This window comes from Artemia sp. Qi Xiang Cuo, chromosome 5, assembly GCF_049724085.1.
Source record: "Artemia sp. Qi Xiang Cuo chromosome 5, ASM4972408v1, whole genome shotgun sequence".
In the NCBI taxonomy this organism is placed as follows: domain Eukaryota; kingdom Metazoa; phylum Arthropoda; class Branchiopoda; order Anostraca; family Artemiidae; genus Artemia; species Artemia sp. Qi Xiang Cuo.
The window spans coordinates 33,649,499-33,659,267 of NC_142798.1; the positions used below are offsets into that span (position 1 = coordinate 33,649,499).

Below are 9,769 nucleotides of genomic sequence, written 5' to 3' on the forward strand. Positions count from 1 at the left end.
CAAATAAGACTGAATCTTAATCAACACTAAAAATCCCCCACTTGCTTTGAAAAATTATCAATATTATTTACAAGTGGAACAACGATGGAAACAACGTGCAGCTTTAAGAGCTTTATTTTGGCATATTGTATTTTTGACCATTAATGATCCGCAAAAATGTTTTTTTTTTCATTATTTAGCTCTTAATTAACTTGAATTAGGCCTATATTCTTGGCAGGTTCTTAATTATGAGTGTATATTTGGTATGAGAAATCAAATTCAGCGACTAAGCACTTGTGCACATTAAAAAAATCTTATCAATTGAAACTAAAATTTTAACTAAAAACCATTCAGACAAAGAAGTTAATAAACCTGAACATATGAATCTTCCCTAAAAAAGAAAAACAAATTAATTATACCTGATCAAACCAAAGCCCTGGTTTAAGGAGGTAACTAAGTTCAGCCATGGATTCAGTCGTAGAAACCTCATTTTCTTTGTCATCACCAAAAGAGTTTTCTTTATCTTCTTCTTCTTTGTCAAAAGTTTCATTCAAAATTTGAACAGCTGGAGTGGAGGACAAACCAGGCTTTACGTTAGTTTCTTGTTCAACTTGGTCCTTAAAAAAGGAACAATTTTTTCTTTAATGAGGAACGTATCACGAGCCCCCCCCCCCCCCAAGAAAAAATTGCTGGAATTTCATGGAAAAAATGTCTTCCCGCAGACATACAGTAAATTGTTACTAACAACAGAAGGTTAAAGTTTGGAAATAAAAGTAACTTATAGCACTTATAGCACTGAAATTATAGCACTGCTCTTCAAAATATGAGAAATAAAATGCGTGAATTTCACAAACTATTTCATCAAGCTTTTACGTTTAAAGCTTATTTTAGTTGCATAGACATTGACACCTATATTGTTTAAATTTTTGATCCTTCCAGGCACAAACAAAAGTTCCTGACAACAATTGTTAGCCACACATGGGATGGCGCGAACATGGCAAGGATGATTCATAACCAAAAGCTGAAGGTCATGGACCATACTCGTATCCACTAATATCTTTCAGTCTACTGCTACTTCAGTATTATCAGCCAATCACGATTCTTACCTGCAAATCTTATATGCTGAAAAAGTCAATTTTCTAGCGGAAAGCGCCCCCCCCCCAAGTCATTCTTTTGTTTGTGAATATAAGTAGCAAACAAAAGATTCAGATTTTTTATAGAAAACGTCAATTTCAGAGGTAAGAAATAAAAGTATACCATTTATATGGATTCTATGTTACATACAAGTCTTTCTTAGATGAAAAAACAGAATGATCTGACCTTTCTTTAGGTGATAAATTTCTCCTAAAAAAACCATGATTTTCTTAGTTTTTGTAGTAACAAGAGAAAATTAATAAGATTCAGAGTGAGAAAAATGGAACTTTGAAGAAGTAATCAAAAAAAAATTTCCGGCCCATAAACCGATTCGATAATCAAGTTTTGTTTTAAAGTAAAAGGTTTCTATTCGAACACATACACACACACTTCATTTTATATATACGAGCATCTATTTTCTCGGAATTTTTTTTCCCTGATATAGACAAAAAAAAAAAAAAAAACACAAAAAAAAAACGATTGATCAACGTTAAGCCATTAGTATACAATCAAGAAATATTGTCGTGCGATTGTTGCAAGTTCCAGTTTCTCAGACATAACATCAGCACTCTCATCCTTGAAAAAAAGGATAGATGATGTTGATGTGTTTTTCCTCAAGTTCAAATAAACACTGTTTTCCAGTTGTATTTGACGCAATCTTGTATTTGACATAAACCGTACCATTATTATTACTATCATCAATTTTACACTTCAGAGACTGATATCCAGTCTTCTTGGAGACCCTCTGGAAAAATTGAAAAATAGCGCCATATATATGAGCTTTTTCTTACCCCCACCCCAGTATTAAATCCGTTAAGTTCTTTTCGGAAGAGGCAGAGTGGGTTCACAAAGTCAAGAGTAATAGCACATTGGTCACTTCGACATGGTTTCAAGTTTTATAGAAGAATTGATTTTTTTTTATTCAGGTAGTGCGAAACAAGTGCTTATAGCTCAATTAAATCGGTCTAATAAAAAGCATTAGTAATTAAATTAAATTAAAAAATAGATTAATATTTGATGACCTGACATTACATTTATTCAAAATCATCTAACCCAAAAGAAGCAGAATGTTTTTTCTTTTTGTACATTTCTTAGTAAGACTAATTTATGCTGTTTTTACAACCAACAATCCTCCAACTACTTTAATAAGAAAAAAAAAAAATATATAGAATGCTTTTAGATTTTACCTTCTTGGGCGTAGACAGATGATAAGTTGGAGAAGAAAGTATTTCGTCAAAACGGCTGTCAGCCTCTGCAAGTAAATGAACAACTGGAATTTCGTCTCTTTGCACTTCAACCTTGGTCTTCCTTTTTGGAGTTGCTTTATTCGAATTGTTTGGCGAAGCTCCTCCTAATTCAGAGGTAAAATCCAGCATTAAAAATGACTAAGGGAGTTTCACAGATTAAGTGCCTTATTACTCAGAATATTTTAAAAATCTATATTTATAAAATGAGTTCACTCTTATGGGAGCCTAGAGGGGGGAGGGCCTTGGTCTCCCTCAAAATTGAGGACTATTAAGCAAATTGGAGGAAACAAAGTAAAGAGAGCAGAGTAGGGAAAACCATGGAAAAATTGTGTGTTGGCCCATGGTTGGCTGCCTGGGAATAGGCGTTTGCCCTTAATAGGGGCAATATGAGTTCTAATTTGTGATAGAATAACTTCTTTCTAGTTTTCTACCAACGTTTTTTCTATATGAATTGGCAGGAGTATAAAAATCCAATTCTTCGTACTAATGAATGATAGGTAAATAACGCTCCTTATCAATATTTAGAGCATAAGAACCTAAATATTGATAACATTACATCAAAGAATCAGCTTTTTGTTCCAAATATATATTTAGATAATTTCTTAGGCAACCCTGTTTTTCCATTTACAAAAATTGAGAGAGAAAAAAAAGATTTAATTTAAATAAAGCAGTGGAACAAAATAAACATAAAAAAGGAAAAAAAACAAAAATTTAATCAGGGGTGGTGACCCGGGGTTTTATGAATTTTCATTCAAATAAATATAGTTTTCATCCTTATTACATCTCATTTGCTAATCAAAATTTAAAGAGGAAAAATACTTGTTTTACTAGTGGCTGTTGTACACGTTTGTCGGTGAATAGCACGGTTTATATAATTATCCAGTAAGCTTATCGCAGATCATTTCTGGTCTTCGTTCTCGGTGCGAACAAAAAGCTCCTCCCACTTCTTTCTTCACTTATGGATCAGTGTGTTTGCGTCTATCAATGAGAAATGGTTACAAAGTGCATTATTTGTAATAGCGGGTTTCCACTTGTTTCCGATTGTTTCGCGTCTGACTTGTCTACCCGTGAAAAGATCTGATGCCGCTTATGTTTTTATCTGCAAAAACGTTCTCCGGAGCACTCGCATCCCGGTCCGGGTTTTTATAATGGGTGAGATAGGGAATGATCATACTGGATAATTATATAAACTGTGGTGAATAGTCAGACAATTACAGTTATTGCACATCTGAAAGTGTTTAAAATGTGAGTTGTATTTATTTGTTTGTCTTCTTGTTCTTTTTTGTGTTTGGCTGTCGTTTCCTATAAATTAATATGAATTAATTTAAAAAATTTTTTCTTTCCTTCAATTATTTTTTTTCGTTGAAAGATGTTCCCGGACGTGGTCGAAATATTCAGATGTTTTTTATCATTCAATGTTCTTTTTTATCCTTTGTTTTGTTCCGCTGCTTAATTTAAATCCAACCCGTTTCCTCTCTCTAAATTTTCCTAAATATCTCTTTATTTCGTATTTGAAGTAAACCTCCCTAATTAATAGCACATAAGAAAGTGTTGCATAGTTACAGAAAAAGAAGGAAAGGAGCTTAAAAAGGGGGCAGTCCCATCAAAAATATACCCTCAAATTGAGCAAGCCTGAGCACCCTTGAGCCTATATCTGAAGCCAATATAATAAAAAATGTTTAATATTGTATTTTCCCCAGAACGGAAGCATGTTTTTCTTTTCCATTATTATTTTTATTTATCAGGAGTGACTGTATTGACCTAGCTGTTCATTTTGAAAAAGTTTTTATTTTATAGTTAGGAAGTATAAAACCGTCAAATAAATAGGTTTTTCATATTCAAAATTAAATTGAAATATCAATGCAAGTCATTAACGTTCAACACTTAAAGCCTTTATCAATAACACCTAGCATTAGAAATTCTTATTTGATTTTCTTAATCTTAGTTTCAATGGTTTACTTTGAGCCAACTACTTTCAAAAATCGTTCACTTTTTATAATTACCAAGTCTGAAGGCGTTCAATTAATCGGTGTTTGAGAACCAATTTAAAAAAAGGTTGACATTGCTAAATAATGCCCATCCAACACACTTTACTTAAACAAATATTAATGTTTGCACTTTCATAACTTTAATAAATCAAATAATATTTACATTTTGATTACTAAATATCAGTATATGTATATTAAACTGACAATTCACATTCATTTGTATTTTTTTCAGTAGAGTGCAAATTATGTTCTAGCCTTCGGAAGGCGTAGGAGTTTTGAGCCATACTCACGTTAATTCTTGACAAGAACTTTGACAAGAACAGACAAGACAAGAACAGAAACTTTGACAAGAACAGTTTAAGATCCAATGAACATCTGATAACAAGCACGTCTTATCAAACATTAATTAAAAAAAAATTTTCCACAATAAAGAACTCCATTAAACCAAAAATTAGCAAAACTAAATCAAATAATCTACCAAGCGTGAAGCTACCACAAATCAGCATCGATAAATAAATCAAACCCAAAACGAGCAGAAATTAACATGAGTAGGGCTCAAAACCCCTATGCCTTCCCAAGGCCAGAACATAATTTGCACTTTCATAGCTTTAATAAATCAAATAATATTTACATTTTGATTACTAAATACCAGTATATGTATATTAAACTGACAATTAACATTCATTTGTATTTTTTTCAGATAAGTGCAAATTATGTTCTAGCCTTGGGAAGGCATAGGAGTTTTGAGCCCTACTTATGTTAATTTCTACTCGTTTTGAGTTTGACTCGGTTATTTATTTATTACCCTTGCCCTGAGGGCTGTGAGGGGGTTTTCATTCTCAAAGACCTAATTTCCAGAACGTTCAACTACATTAAACGAAATGGCTATCTCAAAATTTTGATTGGATGTGTTTGGGGAAATGGTGGGCGTGAGAGGTGGGTCAGTTGCCCTCCAATCACTTCCGACTATTAAAAAGGTCAGTAGCCCTTTCAATTTCCAATCGAAGGAGCCCCCTTTGAAGTTTCTACGACAACGCTTTCTATAAAAAACCTTATATGCCCCAGGGCACAACTTACAACCCTTAACCTGAGGGCTGTGAGTTGTCACCCTCAAAGATATAATTTCCGGTCCGGACCTTTCAACTACGTTGAACAGAATAGCTATCACAAAATTTTGATTGGATGTGTTTGGGGAAATGGTGGGCGTGAGAGGGGGTTGCTTGCCATCTAATCACTTTTGACTCAAAAAGGGCACTAGTAGTTTCAATTTCCAATCTAATGATTCCTCTTTGAAGTTTCAACGACAACGCTTTCTATAAAAAAAAAAACCTAATATGCCCTCAGGGCATAACTTAAAACCCTTGCCCTGATGGCTGTGAGAGGGTTGCCATCCTCAGACATAATTTCCGGACATTTCAACTACGTTGAATAAAATGGCTGTCTCGAAATGTGCATTGGATGTGTTTTAAAACACGGTGTGCGTGAAAGGGGTTTACTTGCCCTCCAATCAGTTTCGAATATTAAGAATGCAACTAATCCTTTGAGTTCTCAATCGAATGATTCCTTTTTGAATTTTCTACAACAAAGCTTTTTTATAAAAAAACTTATATGCCCCGAGGACATAACTTACAATCCTTGCCCTGAGGGCTGTGTCATCCTCAAAAATATAATTTCCGGACTTTTTGACTACGTCGAACAAAATGGCTATTTAAAAATTTCGATTGGATGTGTTTGGGGAAATGGTGGGTGTGAGAGGGTGTTAGTTATCATCCTATCATTTTAGACTATTAAAAAGGGCTCAAGCCCTTCTAATTTCCAATCGAATAAACCCTTTCTAGAGTTTCTACAACATCACTATCTATAAAAACATTATATGCCCCCAGTGCATAGCTTACAACCCTTTTCCCGAGGGGTCTGAGGTGGTTATCATCCTCAAAGACCTAACTTCTAAAACTTTTAACTACGTTGAAAAAAAATGGCTATCTAAAAATTTGGATTGGATGTGTTTGGGGAAAAGGTGGGCGTGAGAGGGGGGTTAGTTGCCTTCCAATTACTTTCGAAAATTAAAAAGGGCACAAACCCTTTGAATTCTTAGTTTAATGCGCTCTTTTCAAGCATTTGCGACAGAGTTTTCAACTTAAATCTTATACACTCATCGGACATCGTTTACAACCCCCTACCCTGCGGACTCTGGGGGAGTTTTCCGCTCCAAGATCTAATTTCCTTTCAACTGCGTTGAACAAAATGGAATCTCAAACTTTTGATTGGATGTGTTTGGATAAATGGTGGGCGTGGAACGGGTGTTAGTTACCTTCCAATCACTTACGACTATTAAAAAGAGCACTAGCCCTTTGAATTTCTAATCGAAAGAGCCCTTTTTGAAGTTTTTACGACAACAATTTCTATAAAAACTTTATATGCCCTCAGGGCATAACTTACAACCCTTGCCCTGAGGGTTGTGGGGGGAGTGTTCCTCCTCAAAAACATAATTTCTATCTGGAAATCAACTACACTGAACAAAATGGCTATCTCAAAATTTTGATTGGATGTGTTTGGGGAAATGGTGGGCGTGGAAGGGGTGTTAGTCGCCTTCCAATCACTTTCGACTATTAAAGCCGTTCCAATTTCCAATCGAATGAGCCCTTTTTGAAGTTTCGATACGAAGTACCCTGGTATAAAAAAAAAAGAAAAAAAAGCCAACATCGTTCTTTACTTAGGCAGCGCTATTGCGCTGCCTATGATTGAAACGGATAGCTTATTAAAGAAAAAAAAGTGAAAGCTGAGACACACAGATGATTAATATATTATAATAAGCACATATGTTTGATTATTTATATTAATTATTGATTTATAACCTCACAAAGATGCTTTTTTTGTCCAACACAATGTGTTCTTTGCTTCTTCTTCCACATAATTGCTGTTACCTACCACAAATTAGGCATAAAACATTCCGACCAAAACTTTGAACAGCAGGAATAGGCGCATACAGATCCAACCTTTAGGAGGCAGGGTTGCATGATCTCTTGACCAAAGTTTCATTAATGTTCCCATAGAACGTGGTAAAAATCAAAAAGACAAACATTGTCCATTAGAAGTAAAGTAACAGATATTAAATATGAGCCACCGCTCTACCCGCCTTCTGTTTGAAGGAAAGTTTATGAATTCCGTCGCGATTCAAATATCAATTATTGGTATCACTTAGAGGGAGATAGGAGACAGGAAGAGCAAAACGCGAGAAAGGAGAGAGGAGAATATACAATAAAAGAAGGAGATAGAGGGAAATGGCTTACCTAGACTTTTTCGACTGTATGTTTTGCGTACTGGTGTAACGTGAATAATCGGATCTGGTGCTGGACAGGCCTTCGCCAGATTATCTTCTTTAAGGGGCCTAAGTTCTTCATCGTCATCGTCATTTTGGACAGGAGTCTCAACGGGTGGATCAAAGAGGCCAACTTCAGCTTCTTCTTTCTTGGGTTTAAATTGACGTCGTCTTTGAGCAATAAAATCCTATAAAATTGCCAAGCTAGAGCCTCAGTTTTTATTAAAGCTGAGTATAACCTTTTACAAATGCTTTTAAATTGTCAGCACTACAAACTGTTAATAGCATGGTTAAAAAGGAGAAGCAAAAACATAAACATTAAAAGCAATAATAATAATAATTTATTATAAAACCGCTTACAAAATACAAGAAAAAAGCGAATCACTGAATCAAAATTAAACTCAAATAACTCCAGAACATATTACAAAAAGACACAAATAGTGTTATTTAAGGCTCAAGGAGGTATGTCAATGGCATATCAACAGACATTATTCGGTTCTTTTCTTTCGACCATTTTTCTAATTCAGGGACAAGTAAAACAGGGTCATCATCGTGTTGCTTATTCAAAACAAGTCTGCTTCGTACACAGTAGGCCCAGTAGAAATGTTAGGTACTTACCCAGCCTTGAACAAATAAGAAACTTGTCCGTGTTTGTATCAACAGTCTGTTGACCACAAAAGGTGACATTTGTTTCAGAAAACAAGTTCATGATTAAGTTAGAACAAGAATTTGGAGATTTTTTTTGGAGAAATACAAAAAGTTTAGTGTAAAGGTATCATTTTCATAATAAAGCAATGAAAAAAAAGAAGAAAATATATATTTGCCTTGCAAACACCCTCCGAATATTTTTGAAGATAAAAATCTTCTTTTTTTTTACACCATCCATACAAAGACAATGTGAGTAGCTAATCAGAACATTTGTTGTGGTAAACTAAAATATTTGAGATATATTTTAGATTTATATATATAACTGGCCACCGAAACTGCAATAGCTGACAATATTTGATACCAACCCTTACATTTGCGAAGACCCCTTCATTTCCATATTGTACAATTAATTCTAATATATCTATAGGTTAATTTAAGGAAGTGTGTCAGTGTTTAATTATTTTTTTACTTCATTTCTGGCTGGAGCTTGTGGAATAACTGAATGGGATCTAAATCATCGCAATGTTTTCCTTTTATTGCTACTTATTTTGGTTCCAAGAAATGGTGATGGAGATAAGAAAAAAAAATCGCTTCTTCTTTATTTTAATAAAAATTACAAATTGATTATAACCGTTAGATTATTTATTTGAAATTTCGCGCCCCTAACATTTCTGCGCCCTGGGCAAGGGCCCCCTCTGGTACAAGAACAACATTGCTGCGGTTATGGCAGGAAATGAGGCTAGTAGATGATTTCGTATTGAGCCACGGTGGACTGCGTTCTATCCTCATTTATCATTTTCATGGACTTCGCCCTACGAGCATGGCAAATGCTACGGGAGAGCATATAATCAAAAAGGAAGGTAACTCTCCTAGAATTCGATTGTGCTGTTGATTTGAGTATCCTAGACGAGAATGTTTGCAAAATGAAATTGTTGGAGATCCTGAGTTTTAAGGATGACAGAATGAGTTGGAAAATCGATGTTAAGTAGACTAAGTCACTTAAACTAGGAATAAACGAAGGTGAAGAGGTGATGTTGGGTAAAGAAAAGATCGATAAAGTAGATCGATCAAAAGTTCGATGAAGAAGACGGGTGGAAGCAGTGAAGATGTTAAAAGTAGAATAGCCAAGGCTGAGGTTTAGTTTCACATAAACAAAAGTTTGGAAGAATAGGAAGATATGCCTGCAAACCAAGATTAGAATATTAGAAGCTACAGTGATGACAGTGGTCAAATATGGCTCTGAAGCATGGGCGCTCTGAGAAGCGGAGGAAGATTTGCTAAATGTTTTCTGGAGAAATTGCCTACGGATTGTTCTGGGTACCCGACTGACTGACCGTTTTTCAAACAGTAGGCTGTACAAAAAATGTGGTTCAATCCCGCTTTCTAGGACTATAATGAAAGAAAGGTTAGATGGCTAGGGCACGTTGTGAGGATAAATGATGACAGATTGCCGA

General features: G+C 34.9%; 1 long non-coding RNA gene across 1 annotated transcript; it reads right to left on the reverse strand.

Annotated features, from left to right (window-relative positions):
- Nucleotides 1-381: 381 nt before the first annotated feature.
- On the reverse strand, nucleotides 382-7,856 carry LOC148952053 (uncharacterized). The gene is made up of 3 exons (XR_016141762.1): nucleotides 7,639-7,856; nucleotides 2,301-2,464; nucleotides 382-596 (listed from the first exon to the last, which is right to left on the reverse strand). It is a non-coding gene; the product is annotated as an uncharacterized LOC148952053 (long non-coding RNA).
- Nucleotides 7,857-9,769: the final 1,913 nt, after the last annotated feature.